General features: G+C 39.4%; 1 pseudogene; it reads right to left on the reverse strand.

The window, feature by feature from the left end:
- Nucleotides 1–3029: 3029 nt before the first annotated feature.
- On the reverse strand, nt 3030–3590 carry LOC143400293 (COMM domain-containing protein 2 pseudogene; annotated as a pseudogene).
- Between the last annotated feature and the right edge of the window lie 9961 nt (nt 3591–13551).

Here is a 13551-nt window from a genome sequence, read left to right on the forward strand (position 1 = left end):
CTGGCTTTGAACTCAGGATCCTTCTGCCTCAACCTCCTGAGCTGATGGGATTACAGGAATATGTCACCAGGCCCATAATCACTCATTGCTTTAAAACTTCTCTCAAGCCATCCAATGATTAACAAATATTTTTTCTGCAGCAAAGAGTTCCCAGGCGCTGCAAAGCTGGCACATCAAAGGGCCAGGGGTTCCAGTCTGCTCACCAACACTACTTATCACAACCTAAATAATCAACAGCTTGAAATCCTGGGTTCCACTAGACACCCCTGAGCATCTTTCCCTCTTGGTCTCCACACACCACAGTCAGCACATTTGCTTCCAAATGCCTCACCTTTCTCCTAAGCTGCCAAGAAGTGTCTCCAACTGCCTTGCGACTGCCAGCCTGTCCTCTTGCTCATCTGTCCTCTACCCTCTGCCCTGTACTCTTTGTACAAAGCAGATCTGGTTGTGCTCTTCACTTGCTTGAAAGTAACTTTAAATCAGAGCTCAGACACCTGTAGCCTGAGAGCATCCAGTCCTGTAGGGAGTCCCAGACCTGCACTGAGAACCCCTTGGTGAGCCTTCAGATATGTCCTTGCCTAAACTCATTCTAAGGCCAATAAATGTGGATGTCTGGAGGTGAGATCCAGGCACTAAGAACTTCCCAGGTGACTCCAGGGACAGCCAAGATTCCACAGTTCTGTTTGCTGGTCAGATGACTGAAAAGTGAGCACAGGTGTGGGAAAGTGCCTTTCCTCAGCATGTGGTCTTTGTTTTCCTCTTCTACCCCCATCCACTGCCAGCAGAAATCCATGCACATCATTGAAACATTGATTGCTAATTTTCTCATGTTTCAAAAGATCTCAGATAGCAAAGATTCAATTGCCCATAACTCACATTGATAACAAACTTACATTGTCCATACTGGCCTGCTTTTATTAAATTTTTAGTTATTTCTCATAAACCTACCTTAAAAATTCAAGTGTAACAAATTTCATGGAAGTATATGCTTTCCCCTGCCTCCTTCCACCTTTAGGAGTCCTTATTCTCTCACTTTCTTTGAAGTTTTATTGCAGCTGTTAGTATTCCTAACATTACATGTGTATGTGTATGTGTTTTTTTTTTGTGTGTGTGTGTACAAATGCATATAAATGTATAACATTTTAGTGATCCTTTAATTTAACAAAAATATTCTGTTGAATGTATCTGCATTCTGTGTAGTCTTGGAAGAGATAAGGAGAGAAAGAATGGGAGAGAGATTAGTTTTGATGTGTTGTTTCATATTATGGGAGCAGACAATCTGAAATCCATGGCACTTGTCAGCAGGCTGGAAATTTAGGAAAAGTAAATGCTGCAATCTCGAGTCAATTCCATAAGTTAGCAGGTTGGAAACTCAGATGAGTCTTCTTTGTTGCAGCCTTGAGAAGAATCCTTTCTGCTTTAGGAACCTCAGTTCTTGCTCTTAAGGCTGTCAACTGATTAGATGAGGCCCACCCACACTACAAACGGGTGGCCTATGTTACACAAAGTCAATGTTAATCACAGCTAAGAAGTATTTTTCCACATCTAGACTGATGCTTAACCAAACAACTGGGGACCATAACCTTGCCATCTGGACACATAAAAATAGCCATCAAAGAGTGGTGGTCCTTAAACTCACCCACTGTGCTCACTGATTTTGACTGGAGTCAGCCTGTGGATGTACCTGGTTTCCTTGCTCACTCTCCTGCTTATGCACTTTTGAGAGGTCTCCAGGTTTTTGCTGCTCTGAACCTCATTGCTATGAGCTTCAGGCACAGGCCTCCCTTGTGTGGGACTGTCCCTGGATTATGTGCTGGGAATGTGGCTGCTTGTCACAAGGCATATGAGAGGTCAGCCCAGGGATCACACCCCGCTCTCTTCCTAGAAGCAGCATCAGTTGCCACAAGTGTCGATCACATGTGAGATGCCCTTGGTCTAGTCTCCTTGGAGGTGTCCAGGCACTTTCTCATGGTCTCTTAGCTGTTGGCAATAAAACCTTCAGAAACTATTTGATTATGAGGTCTATATTTATTATCATCGATAATATTATATTCCTTTTCTGTGTTTGATAGACATTTGTATTCCTTTGTAAAATTTCTGGTCATATATTTTGGTCATTTTTAACTAGATTAATTATATTTTTCTTACCTATTTGTAGGTTATCTTTACATATTTTTAATTTTCAAGTGTGTTAGTTATATTGAAACTCTATCAGTTACATTGAAAATATATTTTTAAATTTCTAAACATTTTTAGTTTAAGACATCTTTTTTTCCCCAGATAATGAAGCATTGATTACATTATTTTTGTATCCATTATTTATAAATGTAAATGACAGTGTGTCTCTTAGTTGCTTTGGGTATATGGGAAAAAATAATCCTTGTGAAAATATTACTAACAATCACACAAAATTGAGTACTACTTAAGTCAATGAACCATAAGTCAAACTTCAGCAATATGGTAAAAACTACTTATCTTTACATTCAAAGAAAAATGTATGAACTTCCTATGACAATATGGGCATATAATTTAAAAAACTCATACTCACTTTACATTATTCAGTAGCTAGTAACATCATGAGATGCTTTTAAAAGTCAGAAATATTGTACTATTTAGAAATACTCTGAATAGGAAAGGAATTAGCTGTAAATTTTATTCTCAAAATTGATCAATAACGAGGAAAATACTAGTTAAGCAGACAAAAATGTACCAAAAAACAGGGTATTGCTCATATATACAGAAGATATGAACAGTATAGATTCATTTCTGGTTGATTAAATCCTATTTACACATTTAAAATACAAAATTACTTTTCAATCTGTCAAGAAGCTGACCACATTTAGCACCAGAAAAGGAACTTGACTTTAGCTTCTGAACATGACCTCAATATCCTGGAATAGGAAAAGGAATTTTGTGGAATCTAGATGCATTTATCAACACCAATTAATAAAAATTAATTCTGAAAAGTAATTCCTGAATGTCATCCATTCACAAATGAGTCAAAGGCATTAGGATCTTAACATTTGGTACTACTTGAAGTTGTGAACTACTCTCCTACAGTGGTTTGTTTTCATCTCCTCCAAGGATTGTTACAGTTGCTGAACTAAATGAAGTAGGGTGGCTGAGTCTGTCTGCTGAACTTTGGTGTTGTGGTCTCCATTCTGATTTAGGTGTAGTTTTATAGTCACTGCTGGCTTAATCTGTTCCCTGAGACTTCTGCTTGCAAGCTGTACATCTAGTCGCCACTCAAGCCTGTGGTAACTGGAAAGGCTGGGTGCCAATTCATCCAGAATAGTCCTGATCTCTTTTCTGTTGTCCAGGTAAAGCTGTAGCAATAATTTGTTCAGTTCTTCAGAGAATCCCAGAACAAAAACAGAGTCTTGGAAATCCACTTCAGAAATCATGAACTTGGAGCTCTCGGTGAGCAGGTAGGTCAACACTTCCACACCTTGCTGGACAGTGTTGCTGCTCACGTTGAGCTTCCTGGCGGCACCCTCATAGACCTTGGGGATGGTCCCTTGCCTCAGGAACTCCACCCTGATCCACCCAAATTCCACCTCCTTATGCTCTTCCGACAAGTCCAGCAGCATCTTCGCTGGGCACCTTTTTCACCCAGCAGCACGCTGGTCTTCCTGTTTAAGACATCTTTGGACATATAGATGTCTTTAATTTTTTTAAAAAGTATTTTTTAGTTATAGTTGGACACAATACTTTTATTTTATTTATTTAGTTTTATGTGGTGCTGAGAATCAAACCCAGCGCCTTGCACATGGTAGGCAAGCACTCCACCGCTGAGCTCCAGCCCCAGCCCCAGATGTTTTTAATTTTATGTGCTCAAATTGCTAATCTTTTATGTTGCAATCTTGAGAAGAATCCTTTCTGCTCAATCCTTTCAGATCATGTGTTTTTCATGTGTGCGTGTGTTCTTAGGAAATATTTTGTAAGATCAAGTTTGAAAAGCTATCCACAATATTTTCCACTAATCATTTTAAAATTTCCTTTTTAAATATTAACATGGTTAATATATCTAGAGTTGACCATGCAAATGGAATGATGTAGGAATGCAAGTGTGTATTTTATTTGTGGAATGTCAGTTCTCCAGTCCCATTTGTTAAGTAATACTCTCTTTTCCTACTTCTCTATGATGCCATCTCCATCATGAATCCAAGTTGTCCATGTGGACAGTTCTGTTTCTGGGATTCTTAAGAATGTGTTGATAAACTTGTGTTTTTATTCTATTGATAAATGATTCTTGCTACATTAGTTGAGAATGTTTCCTTCCACTACAGAGTAAAAAGAAAAAATGTGATCATAAGACATCCACTTGTATAGAAGGGTAATATAGTAATCTGTGTGATAGAGTTTTCCTTGGGAAGAATATATGTTGGACATATATTTTTTTTTAATGTGGGAGTATCAGAACTCTGCTTATAGAACCCACTCAACACTAAGTAGCCATGAAGCAGAGACCTGTTCCCTACCGATGGACAGCTCTCTCTTTTTCATGACATCTATTCTGACCCTATGAAAAGTCTACCCAAGTAAAATAATTGCCACTTACTCAGTATTGTAAAGAGAGTTGTGAGAGACTCTGCGTCTAATAGAAGAAAAAATGGACCTTAATCTTCATCATGTGGGATTAGGCCCCAACTTCCTTAATAAGACTCTTACTGTACAAGAATTAAAACCAAGAATCAATAAATGGGATGGAATCAAACTAAAAAGTTTCTTTTCAGCAAAAGAAACAATCTGTGAGGTGAACAGAGAGCCTACTCCCTGGGACCAAATCTTTACACCTCACATATCAGATAGTGCACTAATCTCTAGGGTACATAAAGAACTCAAAAAGCTAAACACCAAAAATAAATAAATAAATAAATAAATAAATAAATAAATAAATAACCCAATCAACAAATGGGCTAAGGACCTGAACAGACACTTCTCAGAAGAAGATATACAATCAATCAATAAATATAAGAAAAAATGCTCATCATCTCTAGCAATCAGTAAAATGCAAATCAAAACCACTCTAAGATATCATCTCACTCCAGTCAGAATGGCAGCTAATATGAAGACAAACAACAATAAGTGTTGGTGAGGATGTGGGGAAAAAGGTACACTCATACATTGCTGGTGGGACTGCAAATTGGTGCTGTCAATATAGAATATAGTATGGAGGTATGGAACCACCATTTGACCCAGCTATTCCTCTCCTCAGACTATATCCAAAGGACTTTAAAACAGCATACTACAGAGACACAGCCACATCAATGTTTATAGCAGCACAATTCACACTAGCTAAAGGAGGGGAAGGCAGGGATGTGGGGATAAGAAAGATAGTAGAATGAAATAGACGTGAGCCAACCTAGATGTCCTTCAGTGGATGAATGGATTAAAAAAATGTGGCATATATACACAATGGAATTTTACTCAGCATTAAAAAAGAACAAAACCATGGCATTTGCATGTAAATGGATGGCACTGGAGAAGATAATGCTAAGTGAAGTTAGTCAATCCCAAAAAAACAAATACTGAATGTTTTCTCTGATATAAGAAGGTTGACTCAGGGTGGGGTTGGGAGGGAGAGCATGGGAGAAATAGAGTAGAGGGGTGGGAGAGAAAGGGAGGGGGCAGGGGATTAGCAAGGATGGTGAAATGTGATGTATGAATACTTGAATTGGGTGTCAACATACTTTATATACAAACAGAAATACAAAAATTGTGGTATATGTGTATTAAGAATTGTAATGCAAAAAAAAAAATAGTGTTACCTTAGGTAGAGGGAATTGAAAGGAGGGGAAGGCAGGGAATATGGGGATAAGAAAGATAGTAGAATGAAACAGACATTATACTTTATATATATGTGACTGTATGATCAATGTGATTCTACAATATGTACACTCAGAAAAAGAGAAATTATATCCCATCTACGTATGATATATCAAAGTATATAAGTGAATTTTGCTGTCATGTATAACTAATTAAAACAAATTAAAAATTTTAAAAAAGAGAGAATTGTGGCTTTGACCAATAGCGTTGCCACTGCATCTCCCAAAAGAGCAAGAGTGCATGGCTCTCAGAAAACTCCCTCTCCTGAGAAGCCTTGCTTAACTTCAGTCTGGTCCTCACAACTAACCTCTTACACTGTTACCGAGAAAGCCTAATGTGTGCATGGGAGTGGGTATGTCATGAGGAATAGAACATTCAAACATTTAGATTGTATATTGCTTCCATTCTGCATTCTTCTTGCTCACTACCCTAGTGTGTAATTTTGCAATGAATTTCCTCTTGCATTTTACTGAACATTTTTAAATTCTTCAAACACTCTGTGATTCTAGAATGCTGAGTTGTTTTGTGAGCCTCTGTGTTTTCATGCAAAATGGAATGTCTAATTGATAGGAGGTTGCTGTTACGTCAAAGTAAAGTTTTGTGCTTAATGTAATTTCTACATCTGCACCAGCATTTTACTATTTTAATCAGAACAACTTTATAATGACAATAGCTTAATTTATAATAATAATAGCTTAATAGTTAATTGATAGGCCAGAACCACTCCAGGTTCCTCTTTATATTTCATGGTGCTTTAGCCTTCAAAATACTTTTTTTTTTTTTTTTTTTGGCAGGGAGGATGTACTGGGGATTGAATTTAGGGGCACTCTACCATGGAGTCACATCCCCAGCCCTATTTTGTATTTTATTTCAGAGACACTGTCTCACTGAATTGTTTAGTGCCTGCTTTTGCTGAGGCTAGCTTTGAACTCATGATCCTCCTGTCTCTGCCTCCTGAGCTGCTGTCATTACATGTGTGTGCCACTGCACCTGGATACCTTAAAAATACTTTTAAAAATGACCTAGACTAAGTTTTATGTTGACAAATGTAGCATATGCCTTTATGTATTTATGTTCTTTTGAACATCCCCTAATAAAATTTTATAATTTGTCTACAGAAGTCTTAAGTCTATTATTTGATTATTTAGGCAATTTCAGTCTCTGATACTATTGTAAATAGTATATCCTGTTCAATCACAATTTCTAATCATTTGCCACTGGAATATAAAACTTTAATTTTACTTTTATACCGCAAACTTTTATTCAGGAACCTTGACAATTTCTATAGGTATTTCCAATAATCTTTCTGGAGATTACATTTTTTTTTTCAAAATATAAATAGTTTGGGCTGGGGATGTGGCTCAAGTGGTAGTGCGCTCGCCTGGCATGCAGGAGGCACTGGGTTCAATCCTCAGCACCACATTAAAAATATAAAATAAAGATATTGGGTCCATCTAAAATTTAAAAAATAAAAAATATATTAAAAAAATCGTCATCATTTGAAAATAATCCAAGTTTAAGCTTTCTATATTTTAGTATTTCATTCTTCTACTTTCTTTTATTCTCATTATATTTTACTCATGAGGATCTCCACTACAAATTTGATTAAACATGGTGATACCGGGTATGATTATTCTGATTTTAAAGTAAACATTTCTAGGGAGGAGAGATGGTAGCAAGAAATCTGACTAGAAGTCCTACCATCCTTCCCTCCCACAAAGACAACTCCCAAAATAAGCAATGCATTTTGGTGAGGGTAAGTGAAGAGAGCCCCAGAGCACATCTAAGGATCAGCAGAAGCCAGATAGAGCATGGGATCCTGGGATGTTCACACAGAGTATAGGACACACTTAGTGTCTGACACACCATCAACTGCCAGGAGCAGCTCAGAACAAGGGAGCCTCCTCCCTGTGTGGACTAATCAAGCAAGAGGACCCCAGCAGCTCCCACCCAAACCTTGGACACCTTCCATACTCACTACTAGGACTATTGTATTCTCATGCCACTCAGCTCTCCTGAGGGGACTGCCTGGAGTCCACACATCTGAGCTCCCAGAAGAGAAGGAGGTGACGGTGTACCCCACTCCTGTGGCCAGCACAGCTATTAGACCATGACACCTGGGGACTGGAAATACTCCTGGATTGTGTCTTGCTCAGGTGACAAACAGCCATGGCACCCCACCTTCCCTGAGACTTAGCACTGCTAAACCACCCACACTTGGTGGCCTGCCACTCCTGAGCTCAGCCCCTATCATAGTCTACCCCATGGGGCCAGCCTGCAGTGAAGCCACACATCAGTGCTCCCAGTCTCTGGTGCACCCTGTCCCTCAGGGCCTGAACTGGGACTGTAGGCTGCCTCCTGGAAGAGGCATCTGAGTGCCCACAGCAGTCATAACCTACGTCTGACTGAAGTTTCACATCACTTCTTGGGACCTAGCAGAGCAGCCAGACTTGCAAGGGCTGAGATGAATGTAGTGCCGTGGGTTCAGAAAACAGCATTGGCTGAGCTGCATCCTCACCCTACAGGTCAGAAAACCCTACAACCCTGGGTAAGACTGAGGACTCTGCAATGCTGGAACTGTGTGATCTTCCTAGAACTCCCACTCCTAGAACTGGATAGGCCTCTGTGGGGGGCTGTTGCATTTTCCTTCCCTGATTGGTTGCAGCTCTGTCAGTCACTTGCAGTGATCTGGCCACATTCAAAGTGGCCCTACATGGCTTCCCTGATCCTGGAAGTATCAGAATGTGTCTTTATGCTTAGGCATGCCTTCCTATAACCCCAGGGGTCAAATTACCTTACTTGTCCTTGTAACCCTGCCCCTCTTGACCTTATTTGGATGAAATTTTCTAAAGAATGAGGGTCTCCCTGGTAAAAGTCCACTCTTGGACATGCTCACTCTCACCAGCCCCTCATGACATTCCTTGCTCTCCCATTTGGAGAGCTTGAGGTAGAGGAGCTGTCCTGGGTGTTTTATTGGTATCCTAGGAAATTCACTCGAGTAACCTTTAGTTTGGATGCCTGTGCTGCTGGGGGCGGCAGGCCTCCCAAGATTCTGCAGTCCTGGAACTGGATAAGAATCCTAGACCCTACAATGGAGTGATCTCCCAGAACCCTGCAGTTCTGGAACTGGGTGAGTTTTCTGGACCCGCCCCCATTCCTGGAACTGGGTGACCCCCAAGCTGCTGAGCTGCTGAGCCACTCCGCTCCCTAGAGAGGAATCATTATATATTTTTGTTTCCCTTCCCTTCAAAGTGCAGCACTGTGGGAGTCCATTCTTGAACTGACTGAGTTTACTCCCTGGCTAGGTGTGAGGTGCTCAGACACTTTTAATGTGGCAGAGGTCTCCCCCACCCTTCTTGGGTTTGAGAGCTTTTCTGTGTGCTGTGGAGGCATGACTCACCACTGCCTCAAAGATCCAATCAACGCACCTGACCTTGCCACATTGCTCCCCCCCCCTTGACCTTCATTGGATAAAATTTTCCCCAGAATTTTTTGTTCCCCAATAAAAGCCCTATCCCTAGCATTCTCTCTCTCTCTCTCTCTCTCTCTCTCTCTCTCTCTCTCTCTCTCTCTTTCTCTCACTCTCTCTCTCCTCTTCAGTTAAACCTCACTGCCTCCCTGGGGGGCTTGAGACTGAGGGTTCAAGGAGCCATCCCAGAGCTGGTTTAAAGGTAAAATGGTGTCTGTGTCTTTAATTTAAACTCCCTGAGGATTTTCCCACGTGACCAAACTGTTCACACCATCTGCACTGGCCCTGGACTAAATAGCACCACAAACTCTTAGAATGAGAAAGGGCTGACTCTTATGTAGATCAACTAGGAGTTCCTTTGAGTTTGTTGAGATGAAAAGTGCTTAGAACCATAACTCACCTAATAAATTCTCAGTACACTTCACCATCACCTGGTTAAGATCAACATTTCTTATTGTGTACTATATATCCTGAGATAGTGGAACTGTGTGCCTTGCCAGTGGTCTGATGGCTTTTCAATGGCCCTGTTCATAGCCCATGGTCCTCATCCCTGCCACCTGCTCCTTCTCCCACATCCTTGGGCAGCGGTTTGCAGACAGGTGCACACCAGCATCATTTGCAGGTCATCATCTCATCTGACCTCCTTCTTCACCTGAGGCTGCTGGCCTCTCTTCCCTGGTTCCCAGGCACTGCTCATGTGATTTGCTATCCTGGGCCCTTCTCAACATTGATAGAAGGGAGCTGAGCCATTATGGTTGAACATATTTACAGTCCTGCAGAATTTCTAGCACCATGAAGAGTGCAGGCTCTGCAGCCAGCTGTCTGGGTGCTGGCTCAGCTCCTGCTCCAGTTCTTCCCTGGACAAGTCCATTGCACTAGCCCTACCTGCTTTCCTCTTTGAAGACTGACTCCTATGTGGAGATATGTTGGCATGTGGTCTTAATGATCTACTAAGGAAGAAGCTTAGAATTACTTGGTATGTAATAAGCAGTCAAAATTTAAAAAATTAACTTATCTTTTCTTAATATTCCTCATTAGGAGATCTAGATCTTGGGATAGTAAAATTAATGGAAGCTAGCTGGGTTCAAATTCTGACTGAAGGACTCATTGGGAGCACAATTTGGAGCACATTATTAAACTAAGATCAGCCTGTTAGGCTATAGGATTAATACTACCTACTTCCTAACACACAGTTATTTCAGAAGTAAATAAAATAAATGGAATTAAGCACTTTGTATAATGCCTAGCATGTAATAAATAGGAATTACTAAACTTCAGTGCAGTGGTTTTTAGACTTTATAATTACTGATACCAGATTTAAGATCAAAGATATCATATAGGACCCTATTTTCATATATCAATTGGAATTTAGCTCTACTAGTATCTAGAACTGCAGTAGCAAGAAGTAGTTTTTTAAATCAGTGTTTATGAACTCTTACAACAAAAATATACTAGAAAAAATTGAGTGAAATATAGTTTAAAAAAAAGTATATTCACATATGTATATTCACTAAAGGCAGACCACAGTCAAAAAAAAGTTAGAAATTTCCTTATGAATTTCAAAAGTCTAGTTTGACCCCTGTTGAGCAGTTAGTCAAGAAAGAACTTTCACTGTGTTAACACACCCCTCAGTGGCTTTGTTTCATGGAAGAATTTCCAGTCTGTTATTTTAGTGCTGTGCTATTATGCATTAGATGAACTAGTTTTCCTGGTTGGTTTTCTATTTGTAACATTCAATTGATAATCAACCCAGATTTGTATACAAGATTTGGGACTTTTAAACTCATTATGATGCTTTTTTGTATATACACAGCAAAGAGGCTATTTTCCAAATGATGTTATTTTGCCAACATCATGAATGAGATGCTGCCAATTTGACTGGTTTGTTAAGAAGGTCCTTTTTTTTTTTTAGTTTCAGGATTTCCTCTTGTAGGTCACAATTTGCTAAGTGTTTTTTTTTTTTTTTTTAACATGTATGGTGCTTAATTTTATTGAATATTCTTTAACACATCCACAATACCAGTATCTTGATATGATGCTTCCTCTTTATCAGTGTTGTCCAATAGACCTTTCTGCCATGACAGAAATGTACAGTATCTGCACTGCACTCTCAGGTATAATAGCCACCAGCCCATGAGCTCATATGGTTACTGAGTTCTTGAAATAAGTGGTGGGATTGAGATACTGGAATTTGATTTTGTAGAATTTTAATTAATTTAAATAGTCATACAAGGGCTTTGGTTCCTGTATTGAATGACTAATATGTAGGTTAGCAGAAGACCTTTTAATTGGTGTTCATTATAATTTTTTTTCCTGATCTTTTTCCTTGCCTGCCTTCCTTTCTTTGTTCCTTCCTTCCTTCCATTCCTTTTTCCTCCCACTCTCCCTCACTTTTCCCTTTCTCTTTCTCCCTTTCTCTCCTTCCCCCATTCCTTCCTTTCTTTTTTCCTTCCTTCCTTCCTTCCTTCCTTCCTTCCTTCCTTCCTTCCTTCCTTCCTTCTCTCTAGCACTGGAGCTCAATCCCAGGGCCTCAGCATGCAAGGAAAGTGCTTTACCACTAAAACACATCCCAGCCTTTAGGAGAGTTTTCAATTAAAGTCTCCTGAAATAAAGCTGGGTGCACAAATATAATAATTACAATTTTAGAAATGGGAGGTCCATGCCTTTAATTCCAGTGGCTTGGGAGTGTGAGGCAGGAGGATCATAAGCTCAAAGCCAGTCTCAATAAATTAGTGAGATCCTGTTTCAAAAAATAAGATCTCTAAATGTCACTCAGCGGTTAAGCTCCCCAGGGTTCACTCTGAAGTTCCAAGGGTAAGATAAGAATTTTACAAATGGGAAATAATGTTTTTGAAATAGTACAAGTTACATATTTTAGCTTCAATTTAAAAGTTTAGTCCTATTCTCAGACCTTATTTGCAGGACATTCTGCTATTTTTTTTTTCTTGAAAACATGGTACTTAAACAAATCTGACTTTTTCAAATGTGAAAATAGAATCCACTGAGAGTTAGCTGCCAATTCCTGATAGTATTTAGTTCTAAGTTCCACAAATACAGAAAGGTTTTTTGTTTGTTTTTAGTACTGGAAATTGAACACAGAGCCTTGCACATGTTAGGCAAGCACTTAACTGAACTTTATTCCAGCCCAGAAAGTGTTTTTAAAGATTGTCTTGTCTCTGTTATCTAGCATGGTGATGGTGTATAGTAAATTGTCATTAAATGTTTGTTTAATTATTGTAATTAAATATCAACAACCTAAAGCTTTAAACTACACAACAGTCCTTAAATCCTACAATCCAATAGTAACATCAGTTTATGTTAGTAGCAAGATGGAGATGGAAACCAGGGCCACAGTGCAGTGATCCCTGGCTGGTAGCTGAAGCCTCAGGATGCAAGCTGAATCAGCACAGGGCACTGCCATGTATGGACACATATTTGGAAACAGCCCACTAGAATCAAGGTCTATTTACCCTACAGTCTTAGGTTCAGAGTTAGACTTTCCACATGATTTAAACCAACATTCTTTCCCCAGAAGGATTTCTCTTTACAGTGTATTAAACATGGTTGCTATGGTCTGAATATGGTCTTCCCAAATGTATATGTTGTGACAATCACTATTGTGACAGCAGCAAAAGGGAAAATGAGACCTTACTATACTCTCAAAATCAACTTAAATAAATTATTTCTCAATTCTAATGACATATACGTTTTCACTGGTTTATAGTATAGGTAGAAAAAGTATGTAATGTGATTTATAAGTCAAAACGTGTGATTAGGTCATAGAGCTCTATATTTTTTAACAGAATGAATGCCCTTATATAAGAGGCTTCACACATCATTCACATCCCTTTCCCCCCTTCTGCTTTCTGTCAACTGATGACGCAGCAATACACGCCACCTTGGACAATGTGAATATACTTAGTGTTACTTAACTGTACACTTCAAAATGGTCTAAATGGCAAATTGTAAGTGTATTTTACAATAAAAAATCGAAAGATGCATTTTCTATTGTTCAGTGTTTCCTGCTATTATTTAGTAATCACATTCATTAAGAACACTAACCAGCCAGGCACAGTGGCTCATGCCTGTAATCCCACTGTGAAGCTGAGGCAGGAGAATTGCAAGTTCAAAGCCAGCCTCAGCAAAAGCAAAAGCAAGGTGCTAAGAAATTCAGTGAGACCCTACTCTAAATAAAAAACAAAATAGGGTTGTGGATGTGGCTCTCTGGTACCCAAAAAAAGAAGCACTAATCA

Source organism: Callospermophilus lateralis, assembly GCF_048772815.1.
Source record: "Callospermophilus lateralis isolate mCalLat2 chromosome 5 unlocalized genomic scaffold, mCalLat2.hap1 SUPER_5_unloc_1, whole genome shotgun sequence".
Lineage (NCBI taxonomy): Eukaryota > Metazoa > Chordata > Mammalia > Rodentia > Sciuridae > Callospermophilus > Callospermophilus lateralis.